The sequence below is a fragment of the Phyllobates terribilis genome, unplaced genomic scaffold (assembly GCF_046119375.1).
Source record: "Phyllobates terribilis strain yellow unplaced genomic scaffold, ASM4611937v1 Scaffold_11__3_contigs__length_659146591, whole genome shotgun sequence".
NCBI classification, from domain to species: Eukaryota; Metazoa; Chordata; class Amphibia; order Anura; family Dendrobatidae; genus Phyllobates; species Phyllobates terribilis.
Window position 1 is genome coordinate 478,033,299 of NW_027362771.1, and position 26,239 is coordinate 478,059,537.

General features: G+C 47.1%; 1 protein-coding gene across 1 annotated transcript in view; it reads left to right on the top strand.

Annotated features, from left to right (window-relative positions):
• Window positions 1-18,058: 18,058 nt before the first annotated feature.
• Window positions 18,059-26,239, top strand: part of LOC141166585 (gonadotropin-releasing hormone II receptor-like) — a 116,584-nt gene continuing 108,403 nt past the window's right edge. Inside the window, exon 1 of the mRNA XM_073653416.1 lies at window positions 18,059-18,212. The gene's annotated coding sequence lies outside the window, so the exon portion shown is untranslated. The remainder of the gene's footprint in view (window positions 18,213-26,239) is intronic.

Genomic DNA, 26,239 nt, shown 5'->3' on the forward strand with positions numbered 1-26,239 from the left:
GGCCTGCTATTTAAAACCGTGGTTCTCTGTCAGACGTATCTCACATATAACTGTGTTCCAAAATCAGCTATTTCTGCCTTACATTTGGTTGCAGTGTGTCAGTCAAGCTATTCACAATAGGTCTCTGTGAAGAATAGTATTAGTAAATTGCAAACCTGCTATTTAAAAATGTGGTTCTCTGTCACATATCTGTCACGTATCACATATAACTGCGTTCCAAAATCAGCCATTTCTAGTCAACGTGGAAAATATTGCCCTCCATTTAAAATGGGCAAGGTGCGTGGCAAGGGACGGGGAAGTGGACATGATGGTGATGGTGCATGCAGAGTCCGAGGAAGTGGGCAAGCTGAAATTGTGCCACAACAAACACCCACATCTTGTCACTTGACCTTCCTGTCCCAATTTCTAAGGGACCGCAGCACACCACTATTGAACCCAGAGCAATGTCAAAAGGTTGTTGGTTGGATAGCAGATAATGCTTCCAGTCACTTTGCCACCACCACTACCACTCTGTCTTCCACACGGTCAAGTCTCAGTAGCCATGAGTCTGGACTGCAAATTCCTCAGCCTGATCCTCCTTCCTCCCACCATGCTGAGTGCCCGGGGACAACTAATCCCACACTTGGGACATTCAGAAGAGCTGTTCATTTTTCCACTTGTAGATTCGGGCCTCTCGCCCAGCCAGCTTCAAGCGAGTCAAGAGGAAAACGCGTGTTGCGATGCCCAAATATTTGAGCAGCCACGGCCACATGAAGGCAATGGTGGGAAAGTGCAATTACTGTCGCAAGAGGTTGATGATGATGATGAGACACAATTGCCAGAAAGTCAGGAGGAGGACCAGGGAGCGTAAGTGGAAGATGAGGTGGTGGATGATATAGTAACTGACCCAACCTGGCAGGGGGACATGCAGAGCGAGGACAGCAGCACACAGGGAGAGGGAGGCGTAGCACCACAACAGGCAGGAACAAGCAGTGTGGTGGCTACAGAAACAAGGCTGGAAAGCGTTCCCCGCAACACCAACACGACGGAAGTTGCCAGTACAACTGTTAGGTCTTCCCGAGTCTGGTTGATTTTTAAAGACTCTGCAGATAACCCCAAAAAGGCCATTTGCACCACCAGCCAGGCTTGCATCAGCAGGGGTAGCAAAACTAGCAGCCTGACCACCACCAGCATGGTCAGGCACATGGAAGTAAAGCACCCTACTAAGTGGGCCGAACCCCAAGGTCCAGAAACAGTGTTTGTGGGTGACTCCACTGCTTCTTCCGCTGTTGTGCGTGCACGTCAATCCCCTGTCCATGGCGCATGCAAAGATGCCTCCCGCCCTGCACGTATCGTTGCACACTCTCAACTAGCACCATCAGCCAGCACGTCCACGTCCTTGTCCCAGCGCAGCGTTCAGTTGTGCCTACCCCAGTCCTTGGAACGCAAGCGCAAATACGCAGCTAACACCCCACAGGCCACACTACTAAATTCACACATTTCGCGACTTCTTGCGCTCGAAATGTTGCCTTTTAGGCTCGTGGAGATGGAAGCTTTCCGCAACCTGATGGTGGCGGCCGTCCCTCCGTACCTGGTCCCCAGCCGCCACTATTTCTCCCGGTGTGCCGTCCCCGCATTACACGAGCACATGTCCCAAAACATTAGCCGTGCCCTCAACAACGCAGTTACTGGGAAAGTCCACCTAACCACGGACTCGTGGACAAGTGCTTGTGGGCAGGGACGGTACATCTCGCTGACGGCACACTGGGTTAATATAGTGGAAGCCGGGACCCAGTCGGGCCTTGGGACGAAAGACGTCCTCCCAACGCCGAGAATTGAGGTCCCTGGGTCAATCAGGTTTGCCCCCACATTCTACAGCTCCTGCACCTCCTCCTCCTCTGCAGCCTCCATCTCCAAATTGACCACATCAGTCATAAGCTGGAAGCACTGCAGCACTTCCTTAGCCAAGCGGCAATAGGCTGTGCTGAAGCTAATATGCTTAGGTGACAAACCGCACACCACTTATGAGATGTGGACAGCTCTGAAAGAGCAGGTAGATCTGTGGCTGACATCGCTGAACCTACAGCCAGGCATAGTTGTGTGTGACAAAGGCTGGAACCTGGCGGAGGCTCTGAAGCGAGGCGAGCTCACACACGTACCATGCCTGGCCCATGTGCTTAACCTCGTTGTTCAGTGGTTTCTCAAAACCTACCCAGATCTGTCACATCTGCTTGTCAAAGTACGCCGCATGTGTGCCAATTTTAGAAAATCAGCTACAGCTTCCGCCATCCTTGCCATGCATCAGCAGCGTTTGCAGCTTTCAGCTCACCGACTGGTCTGCGATGTCCCCACGCGATGGAACTCTACATTGCAGATGTTGGAAAGGATTTGTGAGCAAAAGAGGGCAGTTGTTGACTACCAGCATCAACACGGCCATCGGTATTCAGGTCAGATTCCACACATAAGACCTCAGGAGTGGACATGGATGTCAGACATCTGAACCACACTCCAAAACCTTGAGGAGTCCACCAAGATGGTGAGCGGCGATGATGCCATAATTAGCTTCACCATCCCATTGTCTGTCATCTGAAACGCTCTCTGCTCACAATTAGAGAGGATCCATTGCAGGCGGACCACGATGAGATGGAGCAAGGAACCATACAGGGTGATTCCACACAGCCCAGCCTCATCTCATCCCAACGTGGATTGGGTGACAATGAAGAGAAGGAGGAGGAGGAAGAACAGGAGCTAGTTTCCTGCGCTATAGACGGTACTACCTGTACAACTGTCTGTTCAGCGTGGATGGCCTGAGGACAGGGAGAAGGATGAGGAGGAGAGCATGGTGAATCGTCCTCTTGGTGATGACACGGAAGTCAAGCCTCTTTGCAGTCTGGCACACATGGCTGAGTTTATGCTACGCTGCCTTTCCCGTGACCCTCGCGTTGTCCAAACTTTGGGTGACAGTCATTACTGGTTGGTGACACTTATTGCAAATTTATTTTAAAAATTCCCATCTGAAAACGCTGGCGGCAGATGTCACAGTTCGTTGGACAACCAAGGAATACAGGCAAGAGAGACACAAATGCAATCCAGCAGAGGCAGAGCAACACTGTCAAAGTTCTGGGAGTTTTCTCAGACCCTCCCATCGGACAGGCCCTGAGGCGAGGGGTACTCTCACAAGGAATGAAAAGATTCGGAAGATGGTGAGGGAGTACCTTGCACACCGTACCAACGTCCTCCGTGATTCCTCTGTGCCTTATAATTATCGGGTATCCAAGCTGGACACGTGGAATGAACTGGCTCTCTTCGCCTTGGAGGTCCTGGCCTGCCTTGCCACTTGAGTTTTGTCAGAGCGGGTTTTTAGTGCCGCTGGTGGAATTATAACCGATAGGCGCATCCGCCTGTCAACTGAAAATGCTGACAGGCTGACTATTATAAAAATGAACAAGGGCTGGATTCGGCTAGACTTCTCAAAACCACCGAATGATAGCAGCGTAGCATAAACTCAAATACAGTGTCTTTTCTTTGGGAGGTCTAACTCTATTCACATGCACCTCTGTCTTCACACCCAGACATGGGTATAAGCTTCCTGATTTTGTCTATTTGCTCTTGTCCTCCTTCTTCTCCTCATCCTCATCCTCCACCACCATATCACCACAATATCTACCATATCACCATATCTCTTGCAAGGGGCATTGGAGTTCCTCCAAATTTTTGGCAGCCGTTGCATTCACTGTATAGGCAAACAGTATGGGAGACCCACTTCCTAATAATGGGATCATTGTTTTCAGGAGGCCCTCCGACCTCTACGTCTCTTGCAAGGGACATTGGAGCTCCTCCAAATTTTTGGCAGCTGTTGCATTCATTGCATAGGCAAACAGTATGGGAGACCCACTTCCTAATAATCGAAACATTGTTTTCAGTAGGCCCTCCGACCTCTACGTCTCTTGCAAGGGACATTGGAGCTCCTCCAAATTTTTGGCAGCTGCTGCATTCACTGCATAGGCAAACAGTATGGGATACCCACTTCCTAAAAATGGGAACATTGTTTTCAGGAGGCCCTCCGACCTCTATGTCTCTTGTAAGGAACATTGGAGTTCCTCCAAATTTTTGGCAGCTGTTGCATTCACTGCATAGGCAAACAGTATGGGAGACCAACTTCCTAATAATGGGAACATTGTTTTCAGTAGGCCCTCCGACCTCTACATCTCTTGCAAGGGACATTGGAGTTTCTCCAATTTTTTTGCAGCTGTTGCATTCACTGCATAGGCAAACAGTATGGAAGACCCACTTCCAAATAATGGGAACATGTCATTACTGTGGCCCAGCTCTATGTGCCTTTAAATTGTTATTGAGGTATTTCCTAAATTTTGGCAGCCGTTTGACTCACTGCATACCCTATAACTGTATAGTAGACCCGCTCCTTTCTAATGGGAACATGTCGTTACTGTGGCCCAGCTCTATGTGTTTTTAAATTGGTATTGGGGTTTTTCCCAAATTTTGGCAGCCCTTGCAGTCACTGCATGGGCATTACCACTATAGGAGACCCACTCCTTTATAATGGGAACTTTATTTTTTACTGAGACCCTTTTCTATGTCTCTTCAAAGGAATATAGGGGTGCGTCCAAATTTTTCGCAGCCCTTGCAGTCACTGCATACGCAATAACAGTATAGGAGACCCACTCTTTAATAATGGGAACAACAATGCATAGCCGACTGCTGGCCCTTTAAGAATAGTAAGGGCTGCCTGATGGCCCTATAAAAATAGTGTTTGTGATTTTCAGAGTCCCTCCTTCATAAATGAAACAAAATGTGTCTGATGATGTCTCACACACCACATGGCCAGATGAGGTAGTAAAATGTTAAAATGACATTTCCTGGTGAATGCATTTTTCACCGTTGAAAGCAATGCAAAAGTGCAAAAACGCATCAAAAACATTTTAGTTGTAAAAACTTAATTATTGTTTCTTCACCCCTCAATTGTATAAAATTCTGTGAGGCACATGTGATGTCAAAATGCTCACTGCACCCCTAGATGAATTCACTAGGGGGTGTCATTTGCAAAATGGGGTCACTTATAGGGTGCTTCTGCTGTTCTGGCACTTCAATGTGATGTGTTCCCTAAAAAAATATTTTTGTAAATTTTGTGGGAAAAATTAGAAAACTTTTAACCCCTCTAACTCCCTAACAAAAAAAATATTTTTCAATAATGATGCTGATGTAAAGCAGACATGTGGTAAATGGTATTTATTAACTATGTTATGTAATATTACTATCTGTTTTAAGGGAATAAAAATTAAAAGTTTGAAAAATTTTCAAAATTTTCGCCAAAATGCCTATATTTTTACAAAAAAAATCTCAGAATCACTGGGATAAATAGAAGTGTTCCAGGGTTATTACCACATAATGTGACACTGGTCAGAATTGTAATTGGCTCGGAGGTGAAAGAGTTAACAATGGTAAGGAGATTGCAACATCCCCATCAGAACCTGCTCCTGCGACTTCTGCTTCTGTCGCCAGGCACCGCCGTATTCACTTTGCGGGCGGCGCTGGTGATAGAGTTGTCAGAACCAGAAGCTTTGGAAGGCGTGATCTGTCCAGCCACTAAGGTTAGAGTGTCTGGGACCTGTAGCACCATCCAGTCTGGCAGTATAGGTGTGTGCTTTCCAGCTGAAGTTATCAGCTCCCTGCTCCATCCAATTGGAGAGCACCACACCCTACTTGGCTTCCAGCTTGCTACTGGAAGCTGCCATATATAGCTTAGTGTTCCCTTAGCTAGATGTGCATCTTCTGCTACTGTTTTGTTTAGTATATTCCTGTTTTGACCCGGCTTGTTTCTGTCTATTCTTACGGATCCTGATTTTATCCTTAACGTGACCCCTCGGCTCTGACCCTGCTTGGCGACCATTCCTACTCCTGGAGGGCAGCCCTTCTATGGTAGAATTTGACTGGGTCCTATTGTAAAACTAGATCCCTGTACAGAGGTTAAAGATTATTGGGATTTCTCTGGAGTCTGCCAGTCAGAGAGGCTTGTGCAAAGTCTGTTGGAGGCAGCCTTTTGAACCTGTGGCCTTAGTCAGATGTTACAAAGATACTGGGAGTTGTGGGTACCAGCTATCATCAGACTGTGGACTATACAGGAACCACAGTACTGATGAGAGATAATCAGTATGAAAAATGAACATTTACATCCAGGTAACTTATAGGTGACATCTTCTCTGATGAAGTTGTTTCCATCTCTTTTGTCTCCATACCTTTTTTCATAATACAGACACCATGATGAAATTTCATTCCCAGAGCTCGTCTCTCCAGACTTCCCTCTTCTTCGTCTTCAGCAGCACTTCCGGACATGGTGCCCTTAAAAATAAAAGTATCATTATTAGTGATGAGCCAGCATGTTCGCTACTGCTCGTTGCTCTCCCGAGCATCTCACTGCTCGAGAAGCTCGGCGCTCGCCGAGTATTTCCGGGGTTGCTCGGCGGGAGCTTCATAGCACCAATCAACATGCAGGGATTGCCTGCCACTCACTGTAATGCCATAGCCATGTTGGTTGTGGCATTACAGTGATTGGCTGGCCGCACAGCGTCATCAAGTCTATATCAGACTTGGCGCCGCCATGTTCGTCACAGTCACTCCGGAATTAGACAGTGTAGGGAGAGGTGCTGCTGCGTCAGGGAGAGATTTGCTTGTGTATTAGGTAGTGTAGGGAGAAAAACCGTACATTACACATATCCATCTTAACAAACAGTCCTTTTGAGGACTAACTAATCCATCTGCAGAGATATCAGGCAGGCAGTGTATATAGGCAGGCAGGGTATATAGCAGACTGCAGTGCATATAGCATAAGAGGCTCCATTCCAATTCTGCCTTCTGCAGCTGTTAGATATTTCTATGCAAAGGCCCAGGTCTCAGGGGCCAGGAATACTTTTCTTTGGATCTTAATCCTCATTATTTGCTTAAAAAGCAATCCAGAGAACACCGTTTTTCTGCGCCATTTGCTTGTTGGCACTGCAGAATACAGCCAGATCCTTTCCATATTACAGCGCTAGAAATCCAGCTATTTAAAACTGTGTTTTCTCCATCAAACGGATCACATATACGTTGTCAGAAAATACTGCCATTTCTGGCCTCCATTAAAAATTTCCTTTAGTGTGTCAGTGAAGCAATTCACACCAGTTTGCTGTTCAAACTACTTATCTACAGGCCAGGTATTTAAAACTCTGTTTTCTCCGTCACATGGATCACATATAAGTTCGCTCCAAACTCAGTCATTTGTAGTGAGCGTGGAAGATACTGTCCTCCATTTAAAATGGGCAAGGCACGTGGCAAGGGACAGGGTACTGGACCTGATGGTGATGGTGCATGCAGAGGCCGAGGACAAGGCCGTGGGCAAACACCCACATCTTCTCACCTGACCTTCCTGTCCCAATTCCTAGGGGACCACAGCAGTGTCAAAAGGTTTTTGGTTGGATAGCGGATAATGCTTCCAGTCACTTAGCCACCACCACCACCATCACCCTGTCTTCCACACGGTCAAGTCTCAGTAGCCATGAGTCTGGACCGCATATTCCTTACCCTGATCCTCCTTCCTCCCACCATGCTGAGTGCCCGGAGACAAATGATCCCACACTTGGACACTCTGAAGAGCTGTTCACTTTTCCATTTATAGATTCGGGCCTCTCGCCCGGTCCACTTGAAGCGGGGCAAGAGGAGATTGCGTGTAGCGATGCCCCAATAGTTGAGCAGCCACGGTCACATGAAGGCGGCGGTGGGAAAGTGTCACAAGAGGTGGACGATGATGAGACACAATTGCCAGAAACTCAGGAGGAGGACCAGGGTACAGAAGTGGAAGACGAAGTGGTGGATGATATAGTAACTGACCCAACCTGGCAGGGGAACATGCAGAGTGAGGACGTCAGCACACAGGGGGAGGGAGGCAGTGCACCCCAACAGGCAGGAAGAAGCAGTGTGGTGGCTGCACACAGAAGGCTGGCAACCGTTCCCCATAACACCAACAAGAAGGAAGTTGCCAGTACAACTGTTAGGTTTTCCCAAGTCTGGTTATTTTTTAAAGACTCTGCCAATAACCCCAAAAAGGCCATTTGCATCACCTGCCAGGCCAGCATCAGCAGGGGTGGCAAAACGACCAGCCTGACCACCATCAGCATGATCAGGCACATGGCAGCAAAGCACCCGACTTTGTGGGCCGAACCCAATGGTCCAGGAACAATGTATGCAGGTGGCACCATTGCTTCTTCCGCTGTTGTGGATGCAAGCCAATCCCCTGTCAATGGTGCATGCGAAGATGCCTCCTGCCCTGCACCTGTCGTTGCGCACTCTCAAGTAGCAGCATCAGGAAGCACGTCCATGTCCTTGTCCCAGCGCAGCATTCAGTTGTCCATACCCCAGTCCTTGGAATGCAAGCACAAATATGCAGCCAACGCCCCACAGGCCACACTACTAAATTCTCACATTTCACGACTGCTTGCGCTCGAAATGCTGCCTTTTAGGCTCGTGGAGACGGAAGCATTCCACAACCTGATGGTGGCGGCCGTCCCTCGGTACTCGGTCCCCAGCCACCACTATTTCTCCCGGTGTGCCGTCCCCGCATTACACAAGCACGAGTCCCAAAGCATTAGCCGTGCCCTCAACAACGCAGTTACTAGGAAAGTCCACCTAACCACGGACACGTGGACAAGTGCTTGTGGGCAGGGATGGTACATCTCGCTGACGGCACACTGAGTTAACATAGTGGAAGCCGGGACCCAGTCGTACCTTGGGAAGAAGCACGTCTCCCCAACGCCAAGGATTGCGGGCCTTAGGTCAATCAGGGTTCCCCCCATGGTCTACAGCTCCTGCACCTCATCCTCCTCAGCCTCCTCCTCCTCTTCAGCCTCCATCTCCAAAATGACCACATCAGTCACAAGCTCAAAGCACTGCAGCACTGCCTCGGCCAAGCGGCAACAGGCTGTGCTGAAGCTAATATGCTTAGGTGACAAACCGCACAATGCTGAAGAGTTGTGGACAGCTCTAAAAGAGCAGGCAGATCTGTGGCACACACCGCTGAACCTACAGCCAGGCATGGTGGTGTGTGACAATGGCCGGAACCTGGTGACGGCTCTGAGGTGAGGCGAGCTCACACACGTACCCTGCCTGGCCAATGTGCTTAACCTCGTGGTTCAGCAGTTTCTCAAATCCTACCCGGAGCTGCCGGATCTGCATGTTAAAGTACACCGCCTGTGTGCCCATTTTAGAAAGTCAGCTACAGGTGCCGCCAACCTTTGCCGTGTTTCAGCAGCGTTTGCTGCTTCCGGCTCACACACTGGTGTGTGATGTCCCCACGCATTGGAACTCTACACTGCAGATGTTGGGAAGGATTTGTGAGCAGAAGAGGGCAGTTGTTGAGTACCAGCATCAACAAGGCCACTGCTATTCAGTTCAGACTCTACACATAAGACCTCAGGAGTGGACATGGATGTCAGACATATGTACCATCCTCCAAAACTTTGAGGACTCCACCAAGATGGTGAGCGGCGATGACGCCATAATTAGCGTCACCATGCCGCTTCTCTGTCTTCTGAAACACTCTCTGCTCACAATCAAAGAGGATGCATTGAAGGCGGAGCACGATGAGATGGAGCAAGGAACCATACAGGGTGATTACACACAGCCAAGCCTCATCTCATCCCAACGTGGATTGGGTGACAATGAGGAAGAGGAGGAGGAGGAGGAAGGACAGGAGCTAGTTTCATGCACTATAGACGGTACTACTTGCACAGCTGTCATACCGTCTGTTCAGCGTGGATGGCCAGAGGACAGAGAGGAGGAGGAGGAGAGCATGGTCAGTCATCCTCTTGGTGAGGACATGGAAGTCTTGCCTGTTAGTAGTCTGGCACGCATGGCTGAGTTTATGTTACGCTGCCTTTCCCATGACCCTTGCGTTCTCAAAATTTTGGGTGACAGTCATTACTGGTTGGTGACACTTCTAGACCCACTTTATATCTCTTATTCCTGAGGCGGACAGGTCTACAAAAATGGGGCTGTACCAGAAGGCCCTTTTTGCGGAACTATTAAAAAAATTCCCATCTGAAAACGCTGGCGGCAGAGGGCACACTTCGCTGGACAACCAAGGAGTACAGGCGAGAGAGACACAACTCCCATCCAGCAGAGGCAGGGAAACACTATCAAAGTTCTGGGATAGTTTTCTCAGACCCTCCCATCGCACAGGCCCTGAGGCGCGGGGTACTCTCACAAGGAGTACAACGTTTTGGAAGATGATGAGGGAGTACCTTGCCGACCGTACCAACGTCCTTCGTGATTCCTCTGTGCATTATAATTATTGGGTATCCAAGCTTGATATGTGGAATGAACTGGCTCTCTATGCCTTGGAGGTCCTGGCCTGCCCTGCCGCCAGCGTCTTATCAGAGCGGGTTTTTAGTGCCGCTGGTGGAATTATAACTAATAAGCGCACCCGCCTGTCAACTGAAAATACTGACAGGCTGACTCTTATAAAAATGAACAAGGGCTGGATTGGGCCAGACTTCTCAACACCACTGAATGATAGCAGCGTAACATAAACTCAAATCCAGTGTCTTTTCTTGGGAGGTGTATTCCCATGCACCTTTTCACACCCAGACATGGGTATACGCTTCTTGATTTTGGCTATTTGCTCTTGTCCTCCTCCATCTCCTCATCCTCCACCACCATATCACCAGGGTGACTGTGGTCCGTGAGGCAACACCCACATAATTTTTTTAAAGGGTGTGTATGATGCCCGTAAAAAAAAATTTTATACAGTATGTTCATGTATACCCCCCCGGGGTAAATGTTTGTCCACCCATACACTTAGTGCATGGGCATTACAAGAATAGGAGGCCCGCTCCTTTCTAATGGGAACATTTTTTTATGAGGCCCTTCTCCAAGTCTCTTCCAAGGGGCATTGGAGTGCCTCCAAATTTTTGGCAACCCTTGCATTCACTGCATAGGCCAACACTATGGGAGACCCACTTCCTAATAATGGGAACATTGTTTTGAGGAGGCCCTCTGACCTCCATGTCTCTTCCAAGGGGCATTGAAGTGCCTCCATATTTTTGGCAGCCCTTGCATTCACTGCATAGGCCAACACTATGGGAGATTCTCTCCTTTCTAATGGGAATTTGTCGTTACTGTGGCCCTGCTCTATGTGTCTTTAAATTCTTAGTGGGGCTTTTCCTGAAATTGTTCAGCCGTTGGACTCACTGCATACCCTATAACTGTATAGTAGACCCTCTCCTTTCTAATGGGAATTTGTCGTTACTGTGGCCCTGCTCTATTTGTCTTTAAATTCTTAGTGGGGTTTTTCCTAAAATTGTTCAGCTGTTGGACTCACTGCATACCCTATAACTGTATAGCAGACCCTCTCCTTTCAAATGGGAATTTGTCGTTACTGTGGCCCTGCTCTATTTGTCTTTAAATTCTTAGTGTAATTTTTCCAAAAATTGGTCAGCCGTTGGACCCACTGCATGCCCTATAACTGTATAGCAGACTCTCTCCTTTCTAATGGGAACATATCGTACTTGTTACTGTGGCCCTGCTCTATGTGCCTTTAAATTCTTAGTGGGGTTTTTTCTAAAATTGTTCAGCCGTTGGACTCACTGCATACCCTATAACTGTATAGCAGACCCTCTTCTTTCTAATGGGAACATGTCGTACTTGTTACTGTGGCCCTGCTCTATGTGTCTTTAAATTCTTAGTGGGGTTTTTCCTAAAATTGGTCAGCCTTTGGACTCACTGCATACCCTATAACTGTATAGCAGACCCTCTCCTTTGTTATGGGAATTTGTCGTTACTGTGGCCCTGCTCTATGTGTCTTTAAATTCTTAGTGGGGTTTTTCCTAAAACTGGTCAGCCTTTGGACTCACTGCATACCCTATAACTGTATAGTAGACTCGCTCCTTTCTAATGGGAATTTGTCGTTACTGTGGCCCTGCTCTATGTCTCTTTAAATTCTTAGTGGGGTTTTTCCTAAAATTGGTCAGCCTTTGGACTCACTGCATACCCTATAACTGTATAGCAGACTCGCTCCTTTCTAATGGGAATTTGTCGTTTCTGTGGCCCTGCTCTATGTGTCTTTAAATTCTTAGTGGGGTTTTTCCTAAAATTGTTCAGCCATTGTACTCACTTCGTACCCTATAACTGTATAGCAGACTCTCTCCTTTCTTACAGGAATTTGTTGTTTCTGTGACCCTGCTCTATGTGTCTTTAAATTCTTAGTGGGGTTTTTCCTAAAACTGGTCAGCCTTTGGACTCACTGCATACCCTATAACTGTATAGTAGACTCGCTCCTTTCTAATGGGAATTTGTCGTTACTGTGGCCCTGCTCTATGTCTCTTTAAATTCTTAGTGGGGTTTTTCCTAAAATTGGTCAGCCTTTGGACTCACTGCATACCCTATAACTGTATAGCAGACTCGCTCCTTTCTAATGGGAATTTGTCGTTTCTGTGGCCCTGCTCTATGTGTCTTTAAATTCTTAGTGGGGTTTTTCCTAAAATTGTTCAGCCATTGTACTCACTTCGTACCCTATAACTGTATAGCAGACTCTCTCCTTTCTTACAGGAATTTGTTGTTTCTGTGACCCTGCTCTATGTGTCTTTAAATTCTTAGTGGGGTTTTTCCTAAAATTGGTCAGCCTTTGGACTCACTGCATACCCTATTACTGTATAGCAGACTCTCTCCTTTCTTATGGGAATTTGTCATTACTGTGGCCCTGCTCTATGTGTCTTTAAATTCTTAGTGGGGCTTTTCCTAAAATTGGTCAGCCGTTGGACTCACTGCATACCCTATAACTGTATAGCAGACTCTCTCCTTTCTAATGGGAATTTGTTGTTACTGTGGCCCTGCTCTATGTGTCTTTAAATTCTTAGTGGGGTTTTTCCGAAATTTTGGCAGCCCTTGCAGTCAAAGCATGGGCATTACCACCATAGGAGACCTGCTCCTTTATAATGGGAACATTTTTTTTTACTGAGACCTTCCTGTATGTCTCTTCAAAGGGGTATTGCTTTGCGTCCATATTTTTGGCAGCCCTTGCAGTCACTGGATACGCAATAACAGTATAGGAGACCCACTTGTTAATAATGGGAAGAACAAAGAACAGCCGGCTGATGGCTCTCTAACAATAGCGAGGGCCGACTGCTGGCCTTTTAAGAATAATAAGGGCCGTCTGATGGCCTTATAAAAATAGGCTTTATGACTTTCAGAGTCCCTCTATCATAAATAAAACAGGATGTGACTGATGATGTGTCACACACCACATTGCCAGATAAGGTTGTAAAATGTTAAAATGACATTTCCCGGTGAATGCAAGTGTCATAAAAATAACGTAAAAAAAACAAAACAATAAGATCTTTCTTTAGTATAAAAACAGCGTCACCAATTTAACAACAATGTAATCACATTGTTCAGCTCATGTACCTCCTCCTCCATCTCCGAAATGACCACATCAGTCACAAGCTGACAGCACTGCAGCACTGCCTTGGCCAAGGGGCAACAGGCTGTGCTGAAGATAACATGCTTAATGCTTAATTGACAAACCGCCCAGCGCTGCAGAGTTGTTGAAATCTGTAGCACAGCAGCCTGATCTGTGGCTCTCACTGCTGAACATACAGCCAGGCATGGTCGTGTGTGACAATGGGCGGAACCTGGTGACGGAGAAATGACACCCAGAGTAGATACGGTTTCCCTCTATGCCAGTCCTTTCACCGAGCTAAATACAACTCTCAGCAAAAAAACCTGTGGACTGGCTCCGTACCGTCCCTGGCCACATTCACCTGTCCACATGTTTGTGGGTAGGCGGTCCTTCCCAGTAAGTGCACTGGGGAGGGCACGGGTAATGCTGTGGGACCCGTGCTTGTGGAAGGCGGAGACGACACCGGGAGAAACACTGGCGGCTGGGGGCCGAGTATGGACACCCGGCTGCCGCCGGCATGAGGTTATGAAAAGCTTCCGCCTCCACGAGCCTAAAAGGCCACATTTCAAGTACAAGCAGCTGTCAAAAATTTGGCAGTATAGTATTGCAGCCGGTGGGTGGCTGGCTGCATACTTGCGCTTGCATTCCAAGGAATGGGGTAGGGACAACTGAACGCTGCACTGGGACAAGGACGTGGACGGTGATTGTTGCAAGTCTGCAACAACAGGTGCATGGCGGGAGGCATCTTCGCATGCGCCAAGGATTACTTATGATGGGCACACTTTTAGGCAGTGACCTGGGAGTCAGAAATGCTTCCAGAGGTCTTCCCCATGCTGTTCCCATGTCTTTTCAGCACTGTATGCATGTGTCTGAATATGTGTCACACACCACATGGCCAGATAAGGTTGTAAAATGTTAAAATGACATTTCCCAGTGAATGCATTTGTCACGGTTGAAAGCAATGCAAAAGTGAAAAAACGCATCAAAAACGCTGCGTGTGAAAATAGCCCAAGGTGTGGAGGAGCACTTTTGGTTTTGGTTAATTATTTTGCCTTATATACAAGTCATTACCCTGGAAAGGATGTTCCTTAATATATTTCCCAGGAAAATCCATTTTGTTTTTGTTTTTGTATGTTTTATTGTGAGTCCATAAAAGTGGCGTAATACTCTGACAACGTTGTTGACAGCAGTGACCTGGGAGTCAGAAATGCTTCCAGAGGTCTTCCCCATGCTGTTCCCATGTCATTTGAGCACTGTTCCCATCGATTTGGGCAATTTTTAGGCCCTCTGCAGACCGCCGGGGGGAGCCGCCTGAAAAATGCTCGAGTTTCCCATAGACTTACATTGGGCTCGTTGCTCGGGTCGAGCACCCGAGTATTCCAATTTGCTCGACCCGAGCAATGAGCACCCGAGCATTTTAGTGCTCACTCATCATTAATCATTATACTGCCCCATAAATAAAAATATCTCCTATGCTACGCCCCTGAATAAATAATTGCCTCTCACTGAGCTTCCTGTACAAAATATTCCTCACACACTGCCCCCCTTCTTAATATTTCCCTACATTGCCCTTCTCCATATTGTCCCTCCCCAAACACTGCCCCTCTCCAAAATATCCCAACACACACTGCTCCTCTCCATATAATCCCCCCACACTGTCCCCTCCATAATACCCCCCACACACTGCCCCTCTCCATAATATCCCCCACAGCCTGCCCCTTTCCATAATATCCTCACCACACCCAGCCCCTCTCCATAATATGCCCCACACACACTGCCCCTCTCCATAATATTCCCCCACAGCCTGCCCCTTGCCACAATATCCCTGACACCCTGTCCCTTTCCATAATAACCCTTCCATACCCTGCCCCTCTCCATAATATCACCCACACCCTGCCCCTGTACATAATGTCCCCCACATTGCCGATCTGCATACTCTGCCCCTTTCACAATTTTCTCATAAGGAGCACTCATAGTAACACTAACCCCCCCTTCCTATAATAGGATATTTAATCTTCAGCTCCACCATGAAGTGCTTACTGTTTCCCACCTCTGTGCTGCAGCGACAGCAGCAGTGTGATAAGGTCACAACATGATAACCTCATCACGCCACTGCATATCTGTAAGGGGGAAGACCGGGGTGTAAGTACTTTCAGAGCAGGGGATCCGGAACTGCCGGGGCCGTGCCTCTGGTTGCAATGGGAAGACAGACTGCAAGCACAGGAGTCAGGTGACTGGGAAGCTGGGGGCGTGTCCAGAGTGAGAGCTGGGAGGTCAGGTGACTGAGAGACTGGTGGCGTGGGTAGAGAGAGGAAGAGATGAGGACATCTGCGTGGGAAAGCGGAGCTGGGTCCTGCTCAGCAGAGCAATGTGAGAGGGTCTAGGTTCCTGGCTCCAGGACTGGGAGCAAGAGCCGAGTGCAGTGGACTGGAGGAGTCCAGCCGACTAGAGAAGAGACGCAGGGTCGGTGGAGCCGGGCACATGAGGTGCCGTGTTATGGACTAGGGACTCAGCAGGTAAAATCGGAGACCGCCCGCTGCCGCCAGAAGACGGAGCATTGTTTGGGCAGGGTCGCCTGAAGAAATCAACACCGGCCTCAGCTGGCAACTGCCTTGTGGAGGAAAAGAGTCAGCTAAGTGTAAAAACTGTCGTTTACAACCGGTTTGACTCTACTATATTAAGTTAAACTGTGAACTGTCAGTTAAAGACTTTTACCTGCTACTTCCCTTGTTTTCCCCCATATTTTCCCCTGATACTCCCTGCATGGAGATTTACCCTGTTATTATAAACTTCCCCTGTTTATTAACCCTGTATTGGCTGCTCTGTGTTTCTGTGTCGCTGCATCTAAAGTACCCGTGTTACATTTAAGGGATGGGGGCTGATGAGTGCTGCTCTGTCCTGCCCTTGTCCCGGCGCCAGACTGTTCAACTGTAGTCACATCTTTTAGATGAGTCTTACAGCATTTGTTTCATGCTGCTGTAAACAATTTGGTTGATATTGAAAATTGCAAGGTAGATCAATCCCCAGTCATTGTGTGGTACTCCTACATTTCTTTTGGCTTTTCATTTGCGCCTAGTTATATATTTTATTTTACATTTATTAATTTTGTGTTTTGATCCTTTTCTTCTCCATTCAGGTCCAGATCATCATGACAACGTCTCTACACTTTAATGACTGTTATTCAGGTGTATGCCTGGTAAGGAGTTTTGCTGACACTAGATTTCTTGCAGAACAAATCAGTTCACTCCTATAGGTGTAGACCTTTAACAAGTTAGAGATAGACAGCACAACAATTGCAGTTAACAGTAGTTGTGATTTTGAACAGAGCTACTTCCAAGTCTCTCTCTGTTTAAATGGGGTCTAAGACCCAAATCATCTTGTAGCAGTCTCTGAACTTAATTGAACACAGTCTCCTAACCTTATACCACAGTTGTGACATTAGTACACCAGATGCCTCCTGTTGCTGATCCAATCTCCCTACTGACACACATCTCCAGCTCCTTTGTAGACTCCCTTTCTGGCTGCTTTTACTCCTTGGTGTCCAACTCTGACATCACCGATATTGAATCAGCCAAAATGGAGATTCTCTGACCAGTATTTAGACTCTGCTACACTACTACAACCTCTTGTCACTTTTTCTGTCCCTTCTGTTTGTCAGTGAAGCTTTCTAAGGGGTAACATATCTCATTATAGAGAGTGACATGCCTGACATGCCAGAGTAAGGAGGCTTACAGAGCCCTGCAAGCAATGCTCCTCTGGGAAATGAACTCTAGTGGCACCTATTTGAAGTAGCAATCTTAAAAATCAATATCGAATTTTTAACGAGCCTTGCCATACTGCATCTGTGAAGCTCTGCCACACTTGCTCCTGTTGTTCTCTATCTCACACACAATTCTCCTTGAACTGCTCTAAACCCTTCCCTAACTCCCCTTGTTCTATGCCCTTTACTGCAGACATGACATTTCTCTCCAGAGTTTGCCACGCAGTTGTTTTTGGCTACTTACTTTTGAAGCACATTTCTACTCTGTGCTCCCTTAGTTATAATACGGTTGCACACTATGCCCCTGTATAAAAATGCCTACCCAATGTCCTTTGAATAAAAAAAATTACCACACTGTGCCCCCTGTATTAAAAAAAATATAACCTACACTTTGCCCGTGTATTAAAAAAAATCTGGTAACCTTGGCAATGAGCAGTATACAATGGGATTAAAAATCTCTGTTTTGTTCTTTTAATAAGCGGTAAAGTTGCTTGTTTTACAAGTACTTTGCAATTTTAACTATTTATGCTGTTGAGAAAAAAACCTTCAAGCTTTATTCTTCACTTCCATTTTGGGAACAAAAAATTGGGAAGCATTCATGAGATAATGTAACTGATCTTTTTGTTTTATTTTACATTTCACAAACAAATGGCATATATTAGTACATTAATGATTGCATACATCAGCATCTCTTATGTTAACATTGTCTGAGCCCTTGCATTTTACTAATACATGTATGGGGCATTAAAGGCATTCCTACTGAGACGTCTGTGCATCTTATGGTGCCTTACTGTGCTAGGATCTGCACTTTATCTTCAATGGATCACCTGGTACAGGCTTTATTCACTGTCTCCCCTCCCACAATATTCACTGCTCATCGCTTAGCTGCCTCTATGAAGCATCAGCAGGGATATAGTTGTGTGCATAGAGAGGATGTAAAGACTCAGACCTGGGTACCAGCGCAGAACAAGCACAAGTTGGAAGTTTCTATGGAAATGGAATAGTCCTAGGACAAGAGACCAGAATTTGGTGAGTGCCCAATGATATACTTCATTATTAATGTAAGTCATAGTTAGGTAGCATTTCTGCTAAGTATATCTGCATATTTGATATGTTACATAATTTTCTCTCTCTATATATATATATACTGTATGTGTGAGCTGCGTGTATTTAATTTACCATTCAGTATTCCATATAGCATATTGCCACATGTGTGTGCAGAGTAGAAGAGAGATGTGATATTTTATAAGAGTTTTTCCACATATATATTATTAGCAGAATGCCAATGACCTTTAGCATTTAACATATAGAATGAGATGCAGATTTCTCCGTTTGACACAGTATCACAAGCATAGCCAATATGAATAAATATCAATGTGTTTCATGCAATAACACTTTGGTTTTGCTCTATTGACTAATTTACTTTACATTTTTTCTGTCAATCAGATATGATTTAAAGAAGCGAGATCTTTTTTAAGACTCTTGCATTTCATGACATTTGCCTTGCTAAAAAAAAAGCAATTGAATGCCGGCTGAATTAATTGTTCTGCATTTTATTTATTCCCTTTCAATCATACATATTAATTTACCCCACATCAAAGAGTATACACTGAGTGGCTGTGCATGTACAGAGTTCAGAATTAAAATCAAGAAATCATTGAGAATATCTAATACAAATCCATGTATTCTGCTCACAAACAGAAGGTAACAAGAGACAGACACTATAGCTCTGTAGAAATTCATTAATCACCCCCCATACCAGGCTGTATAGTTACCTAGCAGGGAAAAAGGCTGAAATAATTCTTCCCAACAGATCTGTGACACCTTAATCTCCTTATTTTGCAGGAATAGTGGGGCAATTTATTTCCAACTCACTGACAGAAGTTAGGGATAGAAAGGCGTCTCAGGGTACTGCAGTTAACTCTCTGCTGACATCTTACGAAGATATTTATGGATCGTGTCCAACACATCTATTTGGATAAGGGATTAGAGGGATCTCTTTGGAATTGCCACCCAAGGGTTGTTGCAGTGAGTTCACCCCATTGTTTTCTGGCATAGCACCACCACCTGATCTCCAGCAGTCAGGGATTTGGATGTTTTATGGGTAAGACTGAAAGTCCCTTTTTCTTTATATAGGAATAGATGTTTAACATTAAATGAGGAGTCCACGTCAGGGTCTCAGTGATGCGTCACAACTGGTGAACAATTTGTAAAGTGTAAGTGGAAATGACATGAGCAGCTGATGCAAGCAAAGTAAAAGTGTTCTCTATTCTGAGACTACCCATATCGCTTACTGGAGAAGAGAAACTGCAGTGCACAGTGTCTACACATTAATTCTGCGTTATTCAAGAATCAAATATTGTAAAAGACAGAACATTTTCCAGTGAAAAAAAACAACCTCTATGTATGAAAACTGTTGCAAGCGACCTTGTAGGTGTGTAATTATATTCATAATGCACTTTGGCAGCATTACAAAAATTAGTGATGAGTGCCCGTTACTCAAGTTTGCCTAGGGTGCTTGGGGTATGCACCGAGTATCGCAGGTGCTCGAGTGACAATTTCAAGTCCCCGCACCCTCATGTTTCGCGGCTGTTAGACAGCCCCAAAACATGCTGGGATTGCCCGTGTATGTCCGGCGAAACACGCGGGCATGGGGACTCGATCATGTCAAACACCCGTGATACTCCGTGTATACCCAAGCACCCTAGGCAAACTCAAGTAGCGAGCACTTGCGCTCATCACTAATAAAATATATTTTCCCTATATACAGTGGGTACGGAAAGTATTCAGACCCCTTTAAATTTTTCACTCTTTGTTTCATTGCAGCCATTTGGTAAATTCTGAAAAGTTCATTTTTTTCTCATTAAAGTACACTCTGCACCCCATCTTGACTGAAAAAACAGAAATGTGGAAATGTTTGCAAATTTATTAAAAAAGAAAAACTGAAATATCACATGGTCATAAGTATTCAGACTCTTTGCTCAGACACTCATAGTTAAGTCACATGCTGTCCATTTCCTTGTGATTCTCCTTGAGATGGTTCTACTCCTTCATTGGAGTCCAGATATGTTTAATTAAACTGATAGGACTTGATTTGGAAAGGCATACACCTGTCTATATAAGACCTCACAGCTCACAGTGCATGTCAGACCAAATGAGAATCATGAGCTCAAAGGAACTGCCCAAGGAATTCAGAGACAGGATTGTGCAAGGCACAGATCTGGCCAAGGTTACAAAAGAATTTCTGCATTACTCAAGGTTCCTAAGTGCACAGTGGCCTCCATAATCCTTAAATGGAAGAAGTTTGGGACCACCAGAAGTCTTCCTAGACCTGGCCGTCCAGCCAAACTGAGCAATCGTGGGAGAAGAGCCTTGGTGAGAGAGGCAAAGAAGAACCCCAAGATCACTGTGGCTGAGCTCCAAAGATGCAGTAGGGAGATGGGAGAAAGTTCCACAAAGTCAACTATCACTGCAGCCCTCCACCAGTCGGGCCTTTATGGCAGAGTGGCCTGACGGAAGCCTATCCTCAGTGCAAGACATATGAAAGCCCGCATAGAGTTTGCTGAAAAACACATGAAGGACTCCCAGACTATGAGAAATAAGATTCTTTGGTCTGATGAGATGAAGATATAACTTTTTGGTGATAATTCTAAGTGGTATGTGTGGAGAAAACCAGGCACTGCTCATCACCTGCCCAATACAATCCCAACACATAGTGGTGGCAGCATCATGCTATGAGGATGTTTTTCAGCTGCAGGGACAGGATGACGCGCCCTCTGGGCCGTGGGGTACTCGGTTCCGGGCTGGTCGGTGCAGGGGATGTCATAGTGGCAGTGACCTGGTCCGTGACCCAGGGGGGTCAATAAAAGGGGATTATAGTTTTTATAGTTTAATGTTCGTGACGCCACCTGTGGTATGCGGCTATATGGAGCTGCCGCTGCAGTGCAGATCCTCTGGAGCTGATGGTGACGCAGCAGAGTTGGGACAGCTCTCCACAGGCTGAGCTTAGCTCCAGGGCAGGAAAAGGTGATGTTATAGATGTTGCTGTGCAGTGTAGTGCAGGGGATGGCGCAGATAATAACCAGTCCACAACTTAATGGCGGTTTCCTCTTATCTTTACTTGCAGTGGTTAGGCAGACCGGGGCACGGGTACTAGCTGGTAGTAGAGGTCCGGGCGACCTCGAAGCAAGTTGGGAATCCACCTCGCGAGGTGAAGCTGGAGGCCTTCCCTTTGCGCTAATCTCTTTGGCCCTGCTGCTTATAGCTGTGCTGTGGCCCTCGTCCCTGAGTTAAACGTCTTTGTGCTCACCCGTATGGCAGGCAGCTCGGGCCTTCCTGGAGTGTCGCTCCCACGTGGCGGTGCTGGGCCCTATGTGCTGCTGAGCCTCCGGGCGTCTGATGGGGCCAGGAGACCTGCAGTCTTCTGCCCTCAATGTTTCTGCTGCTGGGCCTTCAGTGCCCCACAACCTCGGACTCTGGTGTCCGGTTCTTCTACGCTCTTCTCTGGGGTGAGCTGCCGTGCAGCTCCACTCCCCAGGTCTTTCCTCTTCGCTGTCCTGTCTTCAACTCCTCTCACTAACTCTAACTAACCCCGCCTCCAGATTCCAGTTGCTAAGGGGAGGAGCTCCCCTTGCTGGTCTGGAGCCAGGAAAGTGTTGCATGCTAGTATACCTGACTAGGGGACCCCTGCTTGCTTCCAGGCATGGCATCACCTCTTGTCAGGGAGGCAATGCCACTGTGACAACCGGACCCCTGGGGTGCCACATTACCCCCTAGTTAAATTCAGTACTCCCGGACTGAGGATACCTTTTTGAATTAACAATCAACAATAATAACAATTCACATTACAAATAGTTTACAAAGTCTAAATTACAAAAAACCCAACCAAAAATTAATAGCAGTCACTGCGGCGCTTAGTCTTTACGCCACAATCCGGGGATTGTCTTTTTCCGGATAATTGAAATTTGGCTGGTGGGAACCGCATCAGCCCACTTTGTGTATCATCCCTGGGCGTGGCTTCAGGGCACTCTGTCGTTGGGCCTGGTCTTCGGCCACGCCTGCTGTTTATTTTCAAGGCCACTTACTATTTTCCATATTGTCCTGACCACACCTAGTCCTGTGGTCCGATTGTCCATAAATTTAACAACTATATATATCCAAGATTATTTAACGGTTACAACTATATATAACATACACTTTAGTTCCTCTAGCGGGCAGGGAACTGACCTTTCGTACTTCGGGTCGATCTACGTAGTACATTTGTTGTCACTGACCTACCCTGGTCCCTAGTGTCTACCCCTGGTGTGGTGGGTTCAGTGTGAACTACACTACGGGTAGTCTTAGGTAACACCGGTTGGCTGGGTAATCTCCTACGAATTCTTTGGCTCACCCTGGGTACGATAGGTTCACTGCTAGCAAAGGGTAGATTCTCCAGATCTGCTGCTGATGAAGCATCTGTCTCTGGGGCCGATTTGTCTCTCTGCTGTTCTGGAGCCTCTGCAGCTTCCGGTGAGGCTGCTTGGAGAAAGGTCAGGACAGGTACCACGATTGCTTGGTTCACCTGCGTCCAAGACCGGGGAAATGCTCCAAGGACTGTCTGGACCATTTCCTTCACTTTCTATGGGCTGAGGGCTGTCTTGGTCTTCTTCTTTGTGTTTCAACTGTTCAGGGCATATCTTCAAGTGGTCTCTTGAGACTGCCGCTGAAGTTTCCCCTCCATCTTTACTGATGAGGCACACCTTGGTGTTATCAAAATTTGAAGGTAAGACAGTGTATGGCTCAACCTCCCACTGGTCATCTAATTTGTGGACTCGTCTCTTCCTTTTGAGGACTTGTTCTCCAGGTGACAAGGGAACTGCAGGTGCGTGCTGGTTATAAGTTTTCTCCTGCCTCTGTCTCGCCTGGGACAAACTTCTTTCCACACATTCTTGCACCTTGCGGTGTTGTTGCTGCCGCTCTGTATCCCAATCTGCATCTGGTGATGTTGTCTCAGGTGTTAAGACTCCTATATCTAAGTCAATGGGTAACTTGCCAGGTCTTGCTCTCATCAGGTAAGCGGGTGTACAGTTGGTGGAGTTCACCGGGATGTGGTTATATAGGTCCACCAAATCTGGTAACTTCTCTGACCACAGGCTACATTCTTCAAGGGGCAACGTCTTCAACAGGTCTATTACCACCTGGTTCATTTTCTCGTATAACCCGTTGGTCTGGGGATGATATGGCGTCGTCCTTATTTTCTTGCGGCCGTACAAGTTACAGAATTCCTGGAACAATTCTGCTTCAAAGGCTGGACCTTGGTCGGTCAGCACTCGTTCAGGGTAACCGTGCGGGCGACAAAAGTGTTGTTGAAATGCATTGGCTGCAGTCTGAGCCGTCTGATCTTTCACTGGCACTACTACCAAGAACCTGAAGTAGTGGTCTACTATGGTGAGAGCGTAGACATAGCTTGACCGGCTTGGGGCTAGCTTCACGTGGTCCAAGGCTACCAGTTCAAGTGGTTGTTTGGTGATTATGGGCTGCAGGGGAGCCCTCTGGCTGTCATGGTCTTTCCGTCTCAGGTTGCATGGACCACATTCTCGACACCATCTCTTGAATGCTTTCCTCATGCCAACCCAGTAGAATCACTCACGTAGCAGGACTTCCAACTTCTTCCACCCGAAGCGTCCTGCTCCATCGTGGTACACTTCTAAGACCATTGGCGCATCCCGCCTCGGGACTACCATCTGCCAGACCAGTTCGTGTGTTCGGGAGTTGATACTTCTTCGACACAGCTTTCCCTCATAGATGAACAGTTTGCCCTTCTCCTTCCACAACTGTTGGATCTCCTGTGGAGCATCTGGATCAGGGTGCGAGTCAGCTTGTGTCAGCAACTCCTTTACCAGGCGGACAGCCGGGTCGCTATCCTGCGTCTCTGCCCATCCATGGTGGGGCAATGGGTTAAACGTGGCCTCTCTGTTGGCGGAGCGCTTGTCCCTCACACAGTGGGAGCACTGGGTCACCCCGTGACTATGGAAAGTGGGTAGCTCTATTTCCTCCAGCTCTTCCGGGTCTTCTCCCCCATCTGGCAAGTTGGGCGTCCTGGACAGCGCATCAGCATTAGTGTTTTTATGCCCCGCTCAATACTTGATGGTAAACTCGTAGTTGCTCAGTCGAGCCATCCCTCGTTGTTCTAGGGCACCAAGCTTTGCAGTCTCCAGGTGCGTCAGCGGGTTGTTATCTGTGAAGACTGTAAATCTGGAGGAGGCGAGGTAATGTTTGAAGCACTCTGTTACAGCCCAGACTATGGCTAAAAACTCCAACTTGAAGGAACTATAGTTGTCGGGGTTCCTTTCTGTAGGACGGAGCTTCCCCCTGGTGTAGGCAATCACTCTCTCTCTGCCCTGCTGTGCCTGGGACAGAGTAGACGATTACGTCATCTAGGTACAGCAGGATGGTTTCAAAGTTTTTGTGTCCTAGACAACACTCCATTAACCGCTGGAAGGTTCCTGGGGTGTTGCAGAGCCCGAATGGCATGCAGTTGAACTCGCTGAGACCCATTGGTGTTGTAAGCGCGGTCTTTTCTCTGTCCGCCTCTGCCACAGGAACCTGCCAGTATCCACTGGTGAGATCCAAAGTGAAGAAATAGTTAGCTGATCTCAATGCTGCTAATGATTCCTCAATTCTGGGTAATGGGTAGGCATCCTTATGTGTAATGCGGTTAATCTGCCTGTAATCAACACACATCCTCAGTGTACCATCTTTCTTTCTGACGAGAACTATTGGAGCTGCCCAGGGGCTACAACTATCTCTGATCACCCCAGCACCTTCATCTCCCGTAACGTTCCTTTGGCACATTGATAGTGAGCTGGGGGTACAGGCCGGTACCTCTCTTTAATAGGCGGATGATCTCCCGTGGGGATATGATGTTGGACCCCTTTTACCTTCCCAAAGTCTAGTGGGTGTTTGCTGAAGACTCGCTCGTATTCTTGAACCACCCATACACTCCATGCTTTTGGTGCAAAGGGGTGGAGTCAGTGCCTACTTGTAGCTTCTGACACCAATCCTCCATCTGCCCCTTGGAGCCATTATCCTCCGCCTGTTTGGACGGAGGCAAGGGTTCCACTGTATTTATTGCATTGTTACTGACAGTGAATAGCTTAGCAAGGGTAGCATACCGGGGTAAATGGACCTCTTTCTCCCCACAATTCAGGATGCGTATCGGTACTCTCCCCTTGCGGACATCGACTACCCCCCTGGCTGTCAAGATGGTGGGCCTACTATCAGAGTACACAGGTTCTACTAGGGCCTGATAATCTTGACCCCTGAGACCGATTGCTGCCCGACACCATATTAACATTTCACTCCTAGGGGGCATTGCAATGGGGAATGGATCACTCATTCTGACACTGCCAACTTCTCCTCCAGACCGCTCTACCCGTTGTCTTTTCATCAGGGCTCTGATTTCCTTCTGCAGAACTCACTGCTGACTGGAACTGGCAGTCTCTGCGACCTGTTGCAACAAAAGAATAATTTCCCCAAGGCAAGTCTCTATCACATTGGTGCCTATAGTTATCATAGGATCACTTTCTCGGCGATCAATATCAACAATAATCATTCCTTGTGATGGCAATTCTACTCGGCCAACTTTTATGGTCACCTCTTTATACCCCACCTGAGGCAAGGGCTGACCATTGATGGCATAGATGCTAAGAGGTCAGTCAGTCTGAAAAATTGGGCAAACTTTGAATGTGTCCCCAAGTGCAGTTGCAAAAACCATCAAGCGCTACAAAGAAACTGACTCACATGAGGACCGCCCCAGGAAAGGAAGACCAAGAGTCACCTCTGCTTCTGAGGATAAGTTTATCCGAGTCACCAGCCTCAGAAATTGCAGGTTAACAGCAGCTCAGATTAGAGACCAGGTCAATGCCACACAGAGTTCTAGCAGCAGACACATCTCTACAACAACTGTTAAGAGGAGACTTTGTGCAGCAGGCCTTCATGGTAAAATAGCTGTTAGGAAACCACTGCTAAAGACAGGCAACAAGCAGAAGAGACTTGTTTGGGCTAAAGAACACAAG